The following is a 21,000-nucleotide window of genomic DNA, read 5'->3' as shown; positions in this document are numbered from 1 at the left end:
CAGGTTAGATGACGTCACCTGAGAGGTGTGTTCTAGAGAAGACAGACGTCTGAGAACTGAGCCCAGGGCCATTTAACAAGGAGAGGCTGAAGAGGAACCAAGAAAGTTGAGGTGGTGAGACGGAAAATGAGTCTCTTTTGAGAGTCTGAGTTGATCCTCAAGCAAGTTGAGTGAAGTGAGTCAATGCCTGAGGTGCGTTAGTTTATCACATCCCCACCCTTCATCCTCTCCCCAGTTTATAGATGAGGAAACTTGAAGTTCAGAGGCAAGAAGGGAATTATTGAAGGTATCAAATAAGGATGTAACGGAACTGGGATTGAAGCCTTTTTCTGGGTGATGTGGTGATGGGCATCTTTCTTGGACTGGCTGTGTCCTACACCCACGCGTCAGACAGGCTCATGTGAAAGTGTGCATTCCTACACCAGCCTTCCACCAGGACAGAAAGGGAGTTGATCTATACACACTCCAGCGTCCTCCCTCCATGGGTGGGATAATTCTGAGCCACATTCTGCACTCCCTCCCAGAGCTCCCCATGGGGTTGGGCCTCCGTTGCCCTGGTCACTGCTGTGTGTTCACGATGTTCCTTGCATTCCCTGTGTCCCTTGACCATTCTCTTAGTGGGATTCCCCAAGTCACCTCCCAGTAACTCCCTTGCACTTGAATTCTCATCTCAGGACCTTCCTCTGAAGAAACTCAAACGTAGACTCGTTCGCATTCTGGACAAAGAATGTCGCCTGTCATTTCAGTAAACAAAGGCTGTTGCGGCCATAAAGCCACCAGCCATTGCAGCTGCCCCTGCCGCCCTCCCTCAACTGTGCACCTTGAGGGGATTCAGGATGGAGAAAACCAGGATGCTCGCCCTAGATAGTTAAGATGCACATCAAAGGAATAATTTCATTTAGCCCAGACTCTTGCATCTCCTCATACATAGAAAAGTGTTAAATTTATTAACTTGAGATGTCTGTTTTTTCTTTAATTAGATTACTATCTTTTGATGTTTGACCATCTGTTTTTGTTTTTGTTTTTGGACAAAACACCTATATATCCCGGCCGCTCCCTTACCTCTTCGGAACAGTCCCCCAGAGCAATCCAAGAGGCTGTACCCTGGGCTATAGTCCTCAGTAAGACTGCTGAGTAAAACATAATTTTCAGCTTTTAGATTGTGCATTTTTATTCAATCGACAGTATGACGAACAAAGACACAGAGCCTGGGGAGGAGAATAGACACGTCCCAGAGGCCCTGCTGTGTCTGTAATCCAGGGGGGCTGAGGGACGGCTTGCCATGCACATCGAGCCTGCGTGTGTGAGACACGTAGATCTGGGCACGCATCCTCGTGTGCATGTGGGTGGATATCCATGTCTGTGGGCCAGCTCATAAGCTAAATATAGGAAAGGAAAATGTAAGCAGCTTCTTATGTAAATATTGGGCAACTGAATAATTTTCTTTTCTTTCTAGTCATTTCAGTTTCTGAAACTTTGCTGCCCTTCCCCTTGGATGGAGGGTAGGAGTGGAAGTGGTGGAAAATGAGGTTATTTTTGTCCTGGGGATTTCAGGGTTCCTCCCTTTATGCATGTCTCGCCTCTCTCTCTCACCCACCTGAGCCCCCAAAGGGAAGATCTACTGAAGAGAGGAGGTTCTTGTAACCTTGGCAAAGAAGACAGTGCCTCTGCTCATCTGGATCGCAGATAATCCACTGAAAGACACAGACCCACCCAATGGCTCCCCGCTGCCATCCCGCCCCTGGTATCCCAGCCCGAGAGAAAAGGGGTGGGCAGGCACCAGAGCTGAAACAGTTCTAGATCTGATGATGGAACCGTAGGTTTGCAATTCACCTACATTTGTGCCAAATGTAAGTCGTTCAACCTTTCTGAGTCTAAGAAAGGGGGTGATGGAGGCTGCCTTGCAGTCCTCAGGGTGGCTGTGAGCTTCAGATGTGCTTAGAAGCCAGTGGAGAACATCTGAAAGAACGGATTTTAGAACAAGACAGACATAGATTCAAATCTTGACTCTGCCGTTCCTATGACCTTGAGAAGTAAATTAATCTCTGTAACTCTGTTTTCACGTGTGCAAACATACTGTTCAACGAATGTTTAAATAAGTATAGTTGACCCTTGAACAGCATGGGTTTGAACTGCGTAAGGTCCACTTACACACAGATTCTTTTCCAATAAATATTTTAGAAATTCCTTTGGAGATTTGTGATCATTTGAAAAAAACACAAACAAACCATGTGGCCTAGAAATGTTGAAAAAATTCAGAAAAAGTTAGGAATGTCATCAATGCCTAAATGGAGGTCCTAGTCTATTCTCACATAGGCAGAAGGTGGGTGATATTTAATATAACATTAATGATGTGCTAGTTTTCCTACTGTTTCATAACTTTGCTTTCAAAGAATTACATTACTGTACAGTATGCCCCTCTAATAGCTGGAGAACCTGCCTGTCAGCCTATTATCACAAGTAAGTGGTTTTTCTGAAAAAAAGCAACAATGTTTCCAATACTGTATAATGACTGTGACTCCAATACTGTTCGGCATAAACATTTTACAACAATGTATTCACTGGTGTACAGGCCGAGCTACAGTGACGCAATCGTATTGATCGCCCTAGGCGACCATAAAGCGATCACGTGGCTGCTTCTCTGTTATCAATGCATGAATTGTTACACTTGTAAATAAATGTGAATTTCTTTTTCACATTATCTTTTCTTTTTTGATGTCTAGTGTTAGTAAATACCTACAGTGTTTTGTGTCATATAAGAAAAAATTGATGTAGATACTGATAGAAAATTCATCTTGTTAAACAGACATCATAAACTTACAGTATCAACAGAAGTAATACTCTAAATGTATTTTCTCTTCCTTATGATTTTCTTATTAACATTTTCTTTCCTTTAGCTTACTTTATTGTAAGAATACAGTATATAATATATATAATGTACAAAATATGTGTTTTACTAGTGTTCCTGTTATTGGTAAGGCTTCCAGCCAACGATAGCTTATTAGTAGTTAAGTTTTGGGGGAGTAAAAAGTTATTCATGGATTTTTGACTCCATGGGAGTTCTGTGCCCCTAATCCCTGCATTGTTCAGGGGTCAGCTGTAATGCTACATTACACCAGGGAACATTATGGGATTATTTAAAAACCATATTTACATTACATCAGTTTGATTTATAGAACGTATTTTTGAGTGATAAAAGTGAGATGCAAAGAGGTGTGTTTACATTATCTTATGTCATTCTGGTAAAGCAAACAATGATCGAAAAACTCGATCCATGTATGTTCACATACGTGGAGAGCAGAGCAGATGGGGAATGTGCACATCAGGTTGGGAACACTGATTATCAGGGTGGGGTCCAGGGGTGGGGGGGGCTTATGACGTGAAAGGAAGAGGGTGAAGGAAGCAGAAAGACAAAGGAAGAGAAAAGCAGGTCAGCGAGACCAAAAGCACATACAATATAATCTCATTTTGGTGCGTGTGTCTACATGCATTTAAAAATTCAGGAAAAAAAAAGATTCCATTAGGTGTACAGCATATGACTCAGTGGAAGGACATGGCACGTTGTTGGGTAACATGAAACTAATAACTATAGTGAAAATGCTAATGAGTAGGACTTGAACTTTGAGTGACGTAGGGAAAGGACAGTCCCAGCAAAGGAAGGAGCAGGTGCAAAAACTCAGACCTGAAAAGCGGGGGTGCCCTCCTGGCCTGGAGAGGCACGTCCCAGAGTAGTGGGAGAACAGATACAGGAGAAGTGGCAGCAGGAGTGTAATTAAGATCACAGAAGTTTTCCTCCTTTCGTTGGCAGTGGAATGGCCAATAGAAGTTGTGAGAAGGTGGAGAAAGGAGAGGAAAACGTAGGGAGTTTAAGGGTCCTGATGTTCTCATCGTAAACAGTAGAAAATGAATTGGCCCCATGCAAACCTGACGAATTAGAAGTAATTAAAAATTAAGAGGAGTGAGAGAGATCTTCTAAGAGATGATACATGTCATACCTCTTAATTTACCAGCATCTTCAGATGACTAGAATATTCCATTTCCCAAATATTCTGGAACTGCAAAGTTCATCACTCAAACGATGTATATTTACAGACCCTTGCAAGGAAGAGGCATAGAAATCTCACACGTGTAAGCGTATCCTGAGTCAAAAGAAACTTCAGAAAAGGTTTATATCCCTTATCCCATGTCTTAGCAAAATCTCCGGTGCTGATGCAACTCCATGGCCTCTCTCTGATGGATCAATTAGCAGGGCCATCCAGGGAGGAAGCTGGGATTGGAATGGTAAGAATGAGGAAGGAAAGGAATCACTAGACTCGAGACCCACCTAAGAGGTGAAAAGAGGATTTGTTAAGACGGTAGATGAGGAAATGCAGAAACATCCCCATTTTTCTGGCATTAGCCAGAGAGTGGATGGTTGTAGCTTTGTTAACACGGAGAGGCTGTGGGAGGGCCATTTTGGAAGTTCTACCAGGAGCTGAGTTGAACATGTCGTCCTTGGGATGTCTACGACAGATCCGTTGGACCTATGAGTCTCAGGTTCCCAGGAGAAGCCTTGCCCGGAAGCGTCCATCCGGCAGTTGCTGGCATACTGTTGTCATTTAAGAGCACTGGAATGTACGCGGTCACAGGCGAAGCAGAGAAGAGACCCTTACAAAGTTCAAAAACCAACTCAGTTATTTCCAAACAAAATACCCAGATCCTCGAGGATTTTTGAGGTAAAGGATTTGGAAGGATCTCCTCTGAGGAGCTTGGTTCCACTAATCATCTTTGGCTGCAGGAGTGACGTTGCAGCCCCGGACCTTGGCTGGCCCATGCGGTGCAAAACTGTCTTGAAAACCGCGTCTCCTCCAGCGGTCCCCGTGCCAGACCCTGTGATCCCACTTCCTCCTGTTCCCCTCTCTCCACTCCACCTCTGCCCCATGAGATAATGGGACTTTGGTCTTAGAGTTCTGGAAGGAGGGATTTAACAAGGGTTAAACAAGGATTTAACAAGATTTTGCCTTCTTTTTCATAGACTACAACTTCAATTAATATTAGTCACAAATGTCCAGAAAGGAAATGAGAAAGCCAGGTCTGTGGGATTTTGTTTTGGAGATGCCTCAGTTCCAGAATGAACAGATACTGGGGGAGGTCCAGCAGGGTAGCCACAGAATGAAAGGGAGGGCTCTGGTGTCTGCGCAGGTAGAGGTCACCGCAGAGGGAGGAAGGGGTGTGAGCACCTTTCTCAGGTAGAGCGTGGCTGCGGATTTCAACATCCCTCCCCTTCCACAGTCCATCCTCCACACAATAGCCAGGGTCTTCTTGCTAAAGAGTAAGATGACTATGCCACCCCTATGCCGCGGGTCCTTATTCTTAGAGCTAAACCCAAACTCTGTGGCCAGCACTGCGGTCCAGCTCCTGGCTAATTCTCTGTTTGCATCTCCCTCCGTGCTTCCTCCTATTACTGTGCTTCTCCACACTCACCTCCCTTTTGTCCTTAACCATATCACCCTCATCTTGCTTCAGGACTTTGCAATTCTCTGTTCCCTCTGCCTGGACCACCCTTGCCCCAGATCATCCTGTTTCTCTGCCTCTTTCTAATCATTCAGGTGCCACCTGCTCTCTGGTCTTCCCTGAACTTGGCTAAGGAATTGGCTGCCTGAGTCTCCATCTACCAATATTACCTTATTTTTTGTCTCCATCACAGCACCTACTGGTACCTGCCAGTTTCTTGTTTATTTAGGTAGATATTTGTTATCTGACTTTCTTCTCAGAAGGTTGGGACTCTGTCTGTCTCTGACACTTCTATATCCTCCGTGTGAAGAAGAGTGTCTAGCGCACATACGGCACTTAATAAATCTTTGTCGATTGAGCGCTAACGTTTAATAACCTCTCACCTTCTCCTGGGAAAGATGTTCCATGAATAAACTTCAGATTTTAGTTCATATGAGCTATGTGGTTTCTCCAGCCTACTTAACCTCCCCGAGTAAACGGGGAGATAATAAATGTTTGTTGTTGTGTTTTTTAAAAAAAGAAAAAGAACCCTTCCTTCAAGGAGGTGAAGATGCAAAGGTCACTGGAGTTGAAAAGATCACCTGTTTTTTGAACACTGCCTCTTCTCCCATTTAATCTTTCCAACGGCTAATCTGGAATGAATGTTTTTGTTCCACTTGACAGATGAGAAGACTGACACTCAGAGCAGCTGAAGGACCCACTGGCAGTCACACATGCAAAGGGGCAGAGCAGGACCTGTACCATCCACACCGACAGCAGCGCTCAGGCCTTCTTCACGTCACCTCGAGCTTACACTGGGCCTGTGGGCACCTATCCAGCTCTCCTCCTTAGTTTGCTGTTAGCTTCTCTTGGCCTCCATCTTCCTGTCTGTAAAATAAGCAGATGGTCCTGATACCACACCCTCCCACCTCTCAGCTAGCTCCCATCTGTGACCCACAGCCGGGCTGTGAGGACGCGTGGGGCTGAGGCCGGCCCTCACTCCGTTCCTGGAGTGTCTTGTTCTTCTCCAAGAGTTACTCGTGGCAGAGAGACAAAACCCACAGCTCCAGTCCATGAGGTTTAGGGGATTTAACTCTGAGGTCAAATGCTGGCTCTGGGTACCCCTCGCCAACCACAGATCTGCCCCAAGCCCAGGGCAGGCTTGTCTCACCCAACCCCCAGGGCGGCTCGCCTGGCTCCTGAGTGAGTGCACGGTGGGCGAGCAGTGGGGGGCCCACGGGGTCGGCTCAGATTGGTCCAGCACATGGTCCAGCCATGAGAGACAGCTTCCTTCCAGATGTGTGGAATGGCCTGAGACCAGGCATCTGCAGACGCCTGGAAAATGTTAGCTCTGGAGCATATTATCAGCCAAACCTCAGCTCTGGCCGTGGTTAGACCGAGAACAAGGAAGACAGCAGGAGAGAAGGGGCAAAGGGCATCTCCTCATGGAGGTGGGACAGTGATGGGAAAGGGGATGATGCGAGCGGGCGGTGGCACGGCCTCCCCTGCTCCGTCCGTGAGTTCTTCTCCACGCCTGACCTTGTTCAATCCAACTGCTCTTTTAGATGCAGTCTTCCTTTTTTCTTTTCTTTTTTTAAATTTAACTTAATTTTATTTTTTATTGAATGAAAGATCCTTTAAATTCTATAATGCTTTACAATTTTTTAAAGTTTCATGCACGTGATTTCATGTAATCCCATAATAACCCTTTTATCCTCTACCGTTAGATTGCCCCTCCCCCTTCCCTCCTCCCACAGGTAACCGCTACTTAGTTCTCCATATCTGTGAGTCTGCTTCTTTTCCGTTTTACTCACTAGTTCGTTATATGTTTTAGATTCCACATATAAATGATATCAAGCAGTATTTGTCTTTCTCAGTCTGATTTATTTCACTTAGCATAATGCCCTCCAAGTCCATCCATGTTACTGCAAATGGCAAAATCTCATTCTTTTTTATGGCTGAGTTGTATTCCATTGTGTGTGTGTGTGTGTGTGTGTGTGTGTGTGTGTGTGTGTGTGTATCACATCTTCCTTATCCATTCATCTGTTAATGGACACTTAGGTTGCTTCCATACCTTGGCAATTATAAATAATGCTGCTATGAATTTTGGGGTACATGTATCTTTTCAAATTAGTGTTTTTGTTTTTTTCAGATGTATACCCAGGAGTGGAACTGCTGGGTCATATGGTAGTTTTTTGAGGAACCTCCATACTGTTTCCATAGTGGCTGTACCGATTTACATTCCCACCAACAGCATACGAGGGTTCCCTTGTCTTGTGGACATCTGATTTCTAATGGCAATTAGGCTCCAGGCCATTTATTATGTAGCAGAATAAATTTTTTAAAGGTACTACTAATTGGCACCAGAGTCCCTTCAATTCATTCATTTATTCATCCTTGCAAAAATATGTGTTCAGGCCCTGTGATATGCCTACACTCGTGTGGACTTTATGGATTTAATAGTAAAGATAACGAAGTCCCTGCCCTCCTCAAGTTTACATTCTGATGGGAAGAGAAACAATAATAAACATGGAAGCTATGTATAGTACAGTCGTCCCTTGGTATCTGCTAGGTATTTGTTCCAGGACCCTTGACAAATACCAATATCCAAGGGTCTCCGTTTCTTTGTACAAAATGCTGTAGTATAATCAGCTATTATATCCACCGGCTCTGCATCCGCAGGTTCAACCAACTATCTGTGGTTGATACAGTGAGCTGACTGTATTGGGTAGGAATCAGTGCCTTGCATAAAATAAAGATGGGTAAAGGGGTAAAGAGAAGGGGTAGTCATTTTTTCTATGATTATCTGAGCAGCTTCTCTTAGAAGGTGACATTTTCACACGGATGATTGTTTAGAAAGCACCTGTGATCAGCAGCTTGTGGTTGTACTGGAATTAGTAAGAGACAAGGACTCAAGGAGTGTTAGAAATAAAGATGGATTTGGGGTCACGGGATGGGGAGAAAAGAGAAGAGAGAGGCCCAGCCACATGGCAGAGAGGCTGGTGACCCGGTAAGATGAGAGACGGGTATAATTCTTTTGAAGTCGTTTGTATTACCGTGAATAAATTTTCCTCCATTTCCTCAAAGCTTTATGGTAAGCTTTGCTACATACAGAGGCCCTGTGTGTGTGTGTTTGTGTGTGTGCATTTGTGTTTGTGTGTGTGTGTGTGAAGTAGAGGGCTGAGCCCCAAGTTTGCATCCATCCCAGGACAAGTTGCAGAGTCAGAACAAAAATGCAGAGGCGGCAGAAGGATGTGACAGCTGGAGGTGACTATCTATGGTAGAACTGCAGTCTTTCTGAAGCCCAAATTTTTCTCCTAGGCAGAGGGAGTTCCGTGAGTGTATCATCCTCCACGCTTTCTATCCCGTCACACACCCGGCCCCAGGAAAGAATAACTGGGCAGCTTAATGCAGCTCTTGCCCTGTCCTCTGGGGAGAGAGCTGCTCTCTGGGAGCAGGCATCCTTCTCTGCTCTTCTAAGCCCAAGTCTTACCTGGACAGGTTCTCCACGTGGATTCTGTGGATAATTCCACCCCCAGAATCAGGTTGAAAGATCCACTCATCCAAACTTAGTTATCATTATCATAAGTGCTACTGTAAGATATAGACTGAGTCTTATATAAGCAAGCAGACTCGGCACACAGAAAAGGCACAGATCCAAGACTTGGAAAATCCAGGCAGCTTCCTGGAGGAGGCGTTTCAGTTATCTATTGCTGCGTGACAGACTACCCCAAGCTCAGTGTCTTAAAGCAATCATTCTGTTTTTCTCACAGTGTGATGCATTGGTAAGGGCTCAGCTAGGTGGTTCATCTTTGATGCACATGGCATTAGTTAGGACGGCTGGGGCTGGAGCCCTCACTTACAAGATGGCTGCTTTACCTTGGCACTTCGGCAGGGATGCCTGGGAGGCTGGGCACCTCTGCCTTTCCACATAGTCTTGGGACCTTTCCAGTACGCTACAAACAACCAATGAAGAGCCTTCCCGTCCTTTTAAAGGCAAGACCCCAGGGATTTCTGCCACACTCCGTTGGGCAACATAGTGATGGGACCAGTCCAGATTCAGGGGCAGTAGAAATAGACTCTACCTTTTGCTAGAAGATTATCAAAGAATTTCCTATCATCTGTAATCTTCCAAAGGAGGTGGTGCCTGAGCTCAAGGATCCAACATTTATTGAACACGTACTATGTGGCAAGCATTGGTCTGAGCACTTCATCTTTATATGTAATAGCTCCCTTAATCTTCATCACATCCCTCCAAGATAGGTATGATCATTAGCCCCATTTTACTTTGCGATAAATGAGGCTCAGAGAGGTTGAGTAACTTGCCAAATACCACACAGATTTAAAGTGACAGAACCAAGATTAAAACTCAGACTGCGTGACCCAGAGCTCACCCTGTCTAGCCCCACTCTTAGGAGGTGGCCAGGTGAAGGGGCTTGTGAAAAAACCTAAAATCAGGGATGTGTCTTCCTGGCCAAGAGAACAGGATGAGCAGGGTCCAGAGGAAGAGAAATGAAGAGTCTGAAAGAGGCTGGGGGTCGACGGGTCAGGAGAGACTGTATCCCGGAGGGGTTTGGGTCCCAGGTTTAGGAGTGGATCTTACCTTGAGAGCAAAAGGAAAACTTTTATAGATTTTAAGAAAGGGAATGTAACAGTCAGGTTTCTCTTGTAGGCCAATCACTACGGCAGCCGGAAGAGGAGGAACTGGAAACAGAGGGCTGCAGAGAGATCAGAGAAGAATTTGCTGCGAAGTGAGAAGATGGACTCTGCGACTCGTCGTAGGAAGACGTCCACACGCAACAGGAAGAAGGGGCTTCATCCGGCACTTATCAGTGTTTAGGCCTTGTATCTGTCCCAGCCCCTAGCAAGGTTTTCTTACATGTGGAGTAAGTAGAACGAGAAACACATGGTTCTGGGTTTCTCACACTTAGGAAAACAAAAACAGCTCTACAAGAGAAACTTCTGAACTCGTGCTTTGAAGCTCTGGGCCAAGCCCTGAAAGATAGGAAAAAAAAAAAAAAAAAGATTGTCAGCAAATATCACGCTTTTTACCCATGTTTATATGGCATCTCCCCTCACTCCACTTCTTTCTAAATCCCTTAATCTTCTCCCCTCTCACCAGGCAGGCCATGTGGGGAGGGGGTGGGTGCAGGTCCTAAAGAGGGTGTATCTGCAGCTCCTTAGTGAGACGTGAGTGGAGACCAGGCTCCTGGGTTTCTGGAGGGAGGCCCAGGGAGGAGCAGTGGGGAGTGCGAGTCGGGCAGAGATGGAGTTTGAGAAACTCAGAGAGATTGGCAGGTATTGAAGCCTCAGCCCCATAGGAGGCTCTTGTAGGTAATACAATCATCCAGGGCTTTGGTCCCAGACAGACCTGGGTTCACATCCCAGCTGCGTGTCCAGTGACAGGGGATTGTTCTCCTGAATCACAATGGGTCCACACACGGGATATCATGCAGCTAATTCACCCCAGGCTCTCCCAGGAAACCGAAGGCACAAAATGTTTAGCTTAAAGTATCAAGTAAACAGTAAATAAAAGTAGCAAGACCTCAGTTTCTAAATATACATGCAATTTGTACATATAGAGAAAAAAATGACTGAATGTCACTAGTGGTAACAGGGCTCATCTCTGGGAGTCAATCTTGGTGTATCTTTTGATTTGCTTCTTTAAAAAGATTCCTTTATAAGCATATGTTGTTTTTAAAAAATATAAATTATATATACATATATACACATGTACACACACACATATTGGTATTAAATAGACAGCATTTCTCCATGTATCAGACATTTGGCTAGACTCTTTCTAAATGTTCTATTCTAATTCTCACAAAAGCCCTTTCTGGTCAATTATTAGTAATTCTTCTTTACAGATGAAGAAACTGTTAAAGATATTCAGCAAGTGAGCAGAAATTAGATTTCACACCCGCGGCTTCTCCCCCTGGGCCCGGAATGCCCAGCCGTGGGCCCCAGTGCCCTTCCAGCCCCCCAGGAATCAGCTACCTCTGTCGAGTGTGGACATTGGGGTGAGTTGCTTTGGAAACCAGTCTGGGCTGTTTTGCCTTGGAAGATCACACTGGTTCAGTTTGTTGACAAATGCCAGTTTCCCACTGACCTGGCAGCTTTCTCCAGAGCAGAATTTGCTGAATCTCATAGAAAATAGGGGAAAAGAAAAAAGTAGACAGATTATCTAAACCAGATCTGGAAGAGAGAAGAGAGGCAGCATTGTGTCTGGGTGAAGCATGCAGGCCGGGCACAGTGGGGACGAGGCACCACACACGCAACCCCCCCTCACCCCCCCCACCCCCTGGCAAGGCTGCCCACGCAGAGCCAAAGATGCCCTGGAATCTGCAAGGCAGACGGACCAGGCGCCATCCCGCTGGCCCGTGGGGCAAGGGGCTATCCTGATTCCCTCATCCAAGGACGGAGCTGAGGTTTCCCAGGCAAGTCAAGGACAGTCGGAGGTGAAGTTTCAGATGGTCAGTCCAGCCCCTCACCTTACACAGGAAACTGAGGCACGGAGAGGGGAAAGACCAGCCCAAGGACTCACAGTGTGGTAGTGCCCAAATGTACTGCAGAAGCCAACACCCCTTGCCCTAGACTCAAAGGGAAGCACGCTAACTGCACCAGGCCAGGGTACAGCTGTGGGCAAAGTGCACAGGCTCATTGCTGTCTGGACACCGCACGTCCATGTGATAAGCGCTGTATCCTAATTTAACAGAAAGGAAAACTGAGAGCTGAGGGATTAAGCAACTTGCTCCAAGATCACTTAAGCAGGGATACTTGAGGTCTGCCCTACTGTCTTTGCACGCACAGATTCGTGAGTAGAAATAGCCCTGAGTTCAGGGCCAGGAGTCAGGTCTTTAGGCCCAGCTCTGCCCTACAACCCGCCAAGTGACCCTGTCGTTCTCTGAGGCCACCAGACCGCAGATCGCAGGGCTAGCGCTGCCGTCCCAATGGCTTGCAAAAACTCTAACGTTGCTCTTTGGTCCCCCCACATTCCTGTTTCTTCATCCATTTAATCACTATCTATCCATTCATCTGCCTGTCTATCCATCCATCCACCTATACATCCATTCATCTTTCTAACCATCAAACCACCCACTCATATATTCATTTTCCCAATTCAGTCATCTTTTTCTTTATTATTTTTGCTCTTTATGCTTCTTTTCCTTTTTTTCTTTCCTCTTTTCTCCCTCTCTTCCTCTTTCCGTTCCCCCCTTCCTTCCTGTAAACACTTAACCTGAACAAGGTCAGACGTTATTAGCACAGGTGTACCCAGCTAAACAAAGTCCCACTTCTGACCCCAAGTAGCTCACAGTCTGTTGAGAGAGTTGAAAGTATATCCACATGATTATAATACACATAATATACGTGTATATTTTATGTGTAACATCTGTAACTGTCTTTTGAACTGAACAGGGAAAAACAAAACGCTGTAGGAACGAGAGATGGAGTGAGACCTCTGGCTGACACCTGCATGGAGGAGAAACAATGGATGTGGAACATCTGAAAGCATTCGGAGGAGCAGGGATGGGAGACAGAGTCGCGCTCTGGTCTGCAAGCCTGCTCTTGATTTCAGTGTCCAGTCTCTGTCTCCATTACTCCTCCAAGGGCCGTGCACTCTGTGGGGATCCTAGTCAGCTAGTTCCCCAGCCCTACCCAGTGCCGAGCGCAAGGCTGGAACTCTGATGAGCTCCTCACCTCTGTTCTCACCTTCACTCACGCTGCTTTCCCCCAGTGGTGGAGTTTAACCCGTGTCTCCTGAATGCCCAGATTCTAAAGTCAATCAGGCTGGCAGCTGTCACAGGTGTGTTTCCACCTCATCAGGTGTCCCTTCTCCAGCCTGGGACCCCAGCCTTCACACTTGTCTCCCCTCGTATCTGCTTTCTCCCCACCACTGCCAATCCATCCATCCATGCGTCATTTATTGACCTCTCATCATGTCACCTCCTTCTCAGAAGCCCGAGGAGCTGCCATCACCTGGAGACCGAAGTCAACTGTCTCCTGACATGCTCTCCTTTCCCCATTGAGCCTTTCCCTCTACTACACCCTGGGTGTCCCCCGAGCCCCAGTCTCCCCGCCACTGTACCCTAACCGGCTTCCAGCTGGACCCCCGCCTCCAGCTCTCTCCTCACCATGCCTTTTCCTGGTGGCTGCCACCAAGAACATTCTAGAAGATCTGACCACAGCACTGTTCTGTCGACACCTTTTCAGTGGTTCCCACAGCCCTCAGAGGGACCCCACAGTCCTTAGCAGGACCGCAAGGGTTTTCTAGTTCTGGCAGCTTTCCCAGCCACTCGCCTCTCAGAGTGCCCTCCCCGGACAGGCTGGACTCTTCCTGGCTTGCAGACGTGCAGTGCCCTACGTCCTCCACCTGCAAACTCCCACCCACCTCCGGCCCCGTAGACCATGCCTCCCCCAGGCTGAGTGTATCCCCATAATTCCCTGAGTTTGCCTCAATGGCAACTCTATTGCTTAGTATTGAACTTGACTATTTCTTTATATGCTAATGTTTTGGAGACCAGGGCTGTAACTGGCCACCCTAACCCCAGCCCCTTCCAGTGTCTGGCACACACTAGGTGCTCAGAGAACACAGAACAGCGAAGGGGAGCATCCCCATCAGGCCTAGTAGGGAACTAGATGGGAATCATGTTAAGGAGGTAGACTTGGAGCCAAGCTCTATGGGTTCGAATCCCACCTCTGCCACTTATGAGCCATGAAATTTGAGACGTGGTTGAATTTATCTGCACATATAAAATGGAGGCGAAAGGACTGCTGTGTTTTGCGGTGAAGATTATTGAATGAATATGTGTAAAGTGCTTTACAAGGCACCTGGTACAAACAAAGAGCTCAGTAAACACAGGATTGCATGGTAAATCTGTGCATTCTTTCCTCTGCCTGGAATTTGACTCCCTCTCCACACCCTACCTAGCAACCAAACTCCTATTCATCCTTACGTGCCCTTTAGGTCCTGCCCATGGCCTTCCCAGGTTTGCTCACCTTGATGCATGCCTGGATGGCCTCCATCTGCCATGTGGGGAAGCTGCATGTGGACCTGCTACGATCCCCATGGCTCTGCAGTGACCAGGACCTCAGCTTATCCCCTTGGTCACCTTGGGGTCACCTCTGTAAGTGAGGGCCTAGCTCACAGTTGGGTGTGTAGACAGTGTGGAGTTAAATTAACTCACTTTACACAGATGTTAGAGATTTGAGAGTGTGGAGGACATCTGAGTTGGTGCAGAGCGAAGGGCAAGGGTCAGGAGGCTGTCATGTTGCTTCTCCACAGTGACATCTATGTCTCCATCTGTTCACACACACTGGACACAGAACTGGGGGAGAGTATGAGACATCTGGCACTCAAGGACCGTGATGCCCAGAGACCAACATCGCTGCTCAGAGGTACCGGGAAGAAATCATAGCCGTCTCCAAAAGTCCCAGACGGGCTTGGCGGGAAAAGATGCCAAACCGGGGCTGCTGTCTGACTTTTGGGACCTCCCATGCGCTCAGAGCTCCAGGGAATCGTGTGGGACTCCAGCCGGCTGGCCTCTATGTTGAAGCGAGCTGAGTGCTGTGGCCAGGGGAGAGAGGTCATCCCAGCCCTGCTGCAGACTGGCCGTTCATCCAGAAGAAGCTCTGCAGCTCGGAGGACTGCGCACAAACCCCGTAGCCACCTGGCTTCCCCAAGCCCCGGCCCACGGTCTGCTCGGCTGTCAAGGCCCTGCCACTCACCACGTCTGCTTGCCTGTCCCCGGAGAATTTGCCCTGATGATTGAGTCAAGGGAATTTGGCAAGGACGTGCGCAGAGAACCAGGGCCAGACCGGTCGCTCAGACATGGTCAAAACAGACTCATGAGGATGTTAGGGCAAGCGAAGCATCCGGCTGTGTGTGCTTTAGACCTGGGTCACCTGTGGGTGGGCAAAGGACTGAACGGCCCGAAGGTTTGGGGTCAAGTCCTGCTCTGTTGATTACGAGCCATTTGTTATGCGCTGGGTTGGATCCCTCCCTAAAATTGAAGTGTTGAAGTCCTAACCCCCAGGATCTCAGAACGTGACTGTATTTGGAGACAGAGTCTTCAAAGGTGTGATTACGTTAAAATGAGATCACTAGGGTGGACCCTAATCTGTTGTGACTGGTGTCCTTATAAGAGGAGATTGGGAAACAGACACCCACAGAGGGGAGACCTTGTGAAGACACAGGGAGACATCTTCTACAAGCCAAGGACGAGGCCTCATAGACACCAGCCCTGCTGACATCCTGATCTTGGACATCCAGCCTCCAGAAATGGGAGAAAATAAATCCATTTCTGTTATTTAGGCCATGAAGTCTGTGGCACTTTTTTTTTTTTTTTTTTTTTGCGATACACAGGCCTCTCACTGCCGTGGCCTCTCCCGCCGCAGAGCACAGGCTCCGGACGCACAGGCTCAGTGGCCATGGCTTACAGGGCCCAGCTGCTCCATGGCATGATGGGACCCTCCCAGACCGGGGCACGAACCCGTGTCCTCTGCATTGGCAGGCGGACTCTCTACCACTGCGCCACCAGGGAAGCCCCTCTGTTTAAGTCTTTCATTCATCTTTGGATTCACAGTTCTCGCCTGTTGCTCTGGGCACAACTGTACGTTGTTTCTGCGTGGTTTGCATTGTCCACCAGGTTTACTTCCCCGTTTTCCCACGTGGACACAAGGCCCCCTCCAGCTTCTCATCACCTCAAGCTAAACCCAGATTAACATCTTCCCACGTATCCCTTTATAGTCCCTGGAAAAAGTCTCGGGGCATATACACAAGAGTGGGGCTGCCAGGCCATAGGACACACGCCTGTTTTATTTTATTGATCTTATTAAACAGTGCCAGATTGCTCTGCAGAGTGGCTTCCCAGCTCACTCAGGGAAGGGGGCTTGGCCATGCAAGCTTCACCTTCAGCGGATCATCTCCAGGAAGGCAGGGGAGGGGGTAGGTGTGGCTTTAAGGAGGCAGTGACTCCCAGCCCTTGGCCCCAAAAAGCCTCCAACAGTTGACAGACAGGACCACCCATGGCAGACACCTGCATTCCCCATCCAGAGCTTGGGAGAACTGAGGATATAGCAGAATGTCATGTGTCTAGAGTGTTTTTCTCCCTAGAACAAGGATGCAAACCAGTAGGGGTGTGTGTGTGTGTGTGTGTGTGTGTGTGTGTGTGTGTGTGTGTGTGTGTGCCAAACCTGACACCAAATCCTGGGGCAGTTGGATTACAATGCAAATGGAATTCACAGCCTTGCAAAGAAGGAGGAATTGGGAAAATGAGACCATCGATATCAGAATGAGGGCATGTGGGAAGATTCCAATGAAGATTCCAAGGACCACAAAGTCCCTAATTCTATAAGCTTCCTTTTCAAGTAGAAAACGGCCCTTCCTCCCCGTCTGAGAGGCTCATCTTCCCTTGTCTGCAGAACCTATGAAGAAGGGTCCTGAGGGGGCTGCGGTGGGGCAGTGTCAATCCTCCCCGAGGTCTACCTCCACCAGCTCATGTTGCTCCTAGATTTTCAGCCAGATGCGTCTTCCAGCAGCACTAAGGGATGCGATGTATCACCTGTAAAATTTTGGTAATTGGGCTTCCCTGGTGGCGCAGTGGTTGAGAGTCCGCCTGCCGATGCAGGGCACGCGGGTTCCTGCCCCGGTCCGGGAAGATCCCACATGCCGCGGAGCGGTTGGGCCCGTGAGCCATGGCCCTGAGCCTGTGCGTCCGGAGCCTGTGCTCTGCAACGGGAGAGGCCACGGCAGTGAGAGGCCCACGTACCACAAAAAAGAAAAAAGAAAAAAAAAATTTTGCTAATTTATATGAACAGGCACTTAGGTCATCTGTGTATAAGTGATTCATAAGGATGTCGAATCAGGGTGCAAGGAACATGATACTGAATCAGGTCTTATTTGTTAACATGATCTAACTAACCAGAGAGTCTGGATTCAACATGCCAGCTTAAGCAGCTGTGAGCAGTTTTAACAGTTTGTTTGGTAAATTCACTGAAACTGGCTCAAAGGTGGTCAAAATAGAACAAGGTTGAAATGCCAGAATTTCCTTGGACTTAGGGAGACTGGATTACTGGAATGGGTGGGAGGGAGGGAGATGCAAGAGGGAAGAGATATGGGAACATATGTATATGTATAACTGATTCACTTTGTTATAAAGCAGAAACTAACACACCATTGTAAAGCAATTGTACCCCAATAAAGATGTTAAAAAAAATTTTTTTAATTAAAAAAAAAATGGAATGGGTTTTTTAATTCAATGTGCTCACCCACCCTGAGTTAGTTTCCCCAGGAGGTTCAGTGGACAGTCCTTCTTCAAGCCTTTGGGATACACACTGGGGAGGGGGCTCCAGCATCCTTGAAAGCCTCTGACGGCAATGTATCCTGCAGGGCGGTACTGACAGTGGGAGGTGTTCCCATCAAATGTGCGCCCTGCGTCCCGTGGGGATACCAGAGTCTCAGAGCAGTAACTGCCGGAGACCCAGTGGTCAGGGGTCATGACGGGTAACAGGGTCAAAATCAAACTCTGGTGGACTGATTGGGGACTGTTCCCTGACCTCACCTCTCCCCATTCCTCCCTGTTCGATACTCATGTGTGTGAGCACTAATGCCGAAATTCCCATACAGAATAAATTCCATAAATTCCTTTGTGCAATGCAGGGAATCTGTATTCCCATTATGCTTACGGCAATTCCTTTCCCCCTCTGAATCGAGAGTGATACAGAAGCTTGCTGGGGGCCGTAAACCCTGAGCAGATGCTTGAAGGACAAGTAAGAGTTTGCAGCAAAGAAGCTGCTGAAAGCCTCGGTGGGAAGAGCAGAGACCAGGGTGCAAACTGGCCCTGTGGGACATCAGTCTGGCCTGGGCGGAGGAAAGTGAGGGGTGTATGGTGGGACATGAGGCTGGAGGTCATCAGGGACAGTGTTGGGTACACGGTTAAGGATATTGGTCCCTCATGTCTAGAAAACCCCATTTTCCGCTGGAGCCCTTGATAATCTCTCTTTCCTCTGTGCCAAAGCTGCCTACGCAGTAGAGATGTCATTCAAACGCAGAGCCCAGGGCCTCAAGGCTGCAGAGTGGAGGCCTCCTCTTCATCACGTGGATGGGGAACTGAGTCCCGGAAGGGACGCTGATCTGCTCCACACCCTCAGGAAATATTGAGCAGCTGGGCTGATTCTCAAAGCCCCGACACCCCCGAGGGCCTGCCAGACTCCACCCCTGTATCTGGTGAGGCCCCGAGTTCCACCACGGCCACTGCGCTGCACCTACGGGTCCAGCCTCGGCTGCATACCCAGCCATTGGAGTGGCTACCAGACCTTCTCAGGACTCTCCCGGGGCTGACACTGTCCCTGGTGAGCCCAGGTCACAGGACCTGAATGGTGGCAGTGGAAGTGGGAAGAAGTGGTCAGGTTGTACATTTATTTGAAGGTAGAAAGAGCAGAATTTACCAACAGAGAAGCAAGAAAGGGCGGGAGTAGAAGAATACTATTTATTGAGCCCCTGTGATGCCCCAGGCCTTGTACTGAGAGTTTTCAAATATAGGGGGTTGAATGGTAACTGCCCAAAAGATATTGGGTTGGCCAAAAAGTTCGTTTGGGTTTTTCCATAAGATGTTATGTGAATGTGACCGTATTTAGGAAAGGGGGCTTTACAGATGCCGTTAAGTTAAACATCTCAAGGTGAGATCAGCCTGGATTACTTGGGTGGCCCCAGATCTAATGACAAGTGTCCCTTATAAGAGACACACAGTGGACAGACACACAAATAGGAGAGGAGAGGCCATGTGAAGACAAGCAGGAACCAGAGCGATGCGGCCACAAGCCAAGGAGCGATGGGGCCCCCCAGGACCTGGAAGAGCTGAAGAACAGTCTCCCCCAGAATTGGAAGAAAGTCCAGCCTGGCCGTCACCTCGCTTTCTGATTTCTGGCCTCCAGAACTGTGAGAGAATACATTTCTGTTGTTTTAAGTACCAAGTTTATGGTCATCTGTTACAACAGCACTGGAAAACTAACACAGTTTTTCATTTCATCCTCATACCCACAATGGAACGTATCTTATTACCCCATTTTACAGATAAAAAATCAGTGGCTCAGAGAATGTCCACAACTTCTCCAAGATGAAACACTGACAGGAGCCGGGATCAGATCCAGGCCAGTTTGTATCACAGCACAGGCTTGATGACTCTGACCAGTTTTTCAAGTCAGGCTCCAAGGAAGGCCTTCTTCAGACTAACCAGGAAGTGTTTGTTTAAGAGCAAATTTGCGGCCTTTTCCAGACACACTGACTCACAACCTCTCAGTTGCAGTCCTGGGAATGTGTACATTTTAAAAGCTTCCAGGTGAATCCCATGCACAGTTCCTTTCAAGAACGCCCAGTCAACACTGGGCTGCATCTGAGGCTGGTCAGACACCCAGGGGCTCAAGAATGAAGACACAGTGGCTCCCCCAGCCTGGTTCAGATGCTGGGGTGTCTCCTGGCACAGGCTGGTATGGGACCTTCTTCTTGAATGTTCTTTCCACGAGTGCTTTGGAAAGCCTCAGAGCCAAGGACAAGGGTAACATGATGCTCCTTTCCACAGCAGGGCTGCTCTCTGCTTCCCAGCCTGGAACCCAGCTTCCTTCCCGCCGGCTGCCGAGCCAAACCCAATGCAACCTGCACAGTCCAGCATGCACGTAGCTTTTCCACCAAACCTGCCCGGGACCCCAGACCATGCTCTTCCTCGTCTGAGCACTCAAGAGCCCTGGAGCCCCGAGAGCCCCTCCTCCCTCAGAGAGTCATAAACCTGGGCAAGGGCACCAGCATCCTGGGGTCCAAACCCCACCTCCACCCCTCATGGGACTTTGGGTCATCACTTACTTCTGTGAACACAAATTTCCGCCTGAGTAAAATGGGGATGACGTTAGCGACTGCCTGTCCGGTGGCTCTGAGGTGACGAATTAAAACAACAGTGAGATGCTACTCTACACCTACTAGAATGGCCCAAATCCAGGACACTGACAATAGCAAATGCCCGTGAGGATGTGTATCAACAGGAACTCTCAGGCGCTGGTCGTGGGGATGCAAAGTGGTAGAGACACTTCGGAAGACACTTTGACGGTTTCTTACGACACTACACATAGTCTTACATACGATCCAGCAGTTGGGCTCCTTGGTATATACCCAGATGAGTTGAAAAGTTATAGCCACACAGAAACCTGCCCACGGATGTGTATTCCAGCTTTATTCATAATTGCCTGCGCTCAGAAGCAACCGAGATGTCCTTCGGAAGGTGAATGGATAAATAGACGAGTGTAGGTGAATGGATAAATAGACGAGTGCATCCAGACAATGGAACATTATTCAGCACTGAAAAGACATCAACTATCAAGTCATTAAAGACAAGGAAGAAACTCAAGTGCATATTGCTAAGTGAAAGAAGCCGATCTGAAAAGGTTACATGCTATAAGATTGCAACTGTATGACATTGTGGAAAAGGAAAAACTACAAAGACAGTAAAAGACCAGGGGTCTCCAGGGGCTAGGGAGGCA

The sequence above is a fragment of the Stenella coeruleoalba genome (assembly GCF_951394435.1).
Source record: "Stenella coeruleoalba genome assembly, chromosome: 17".
In the NCBI taxonomy this organism is placed as follows: Eukaryota; Metazoa; Chordata; class Mammalia; order Artiodactyla; family Delphinidae; genus Stenella; species Stenella coeruleoalba.
Note: the sequence above shows the minus strand (reverse complement) of the source record.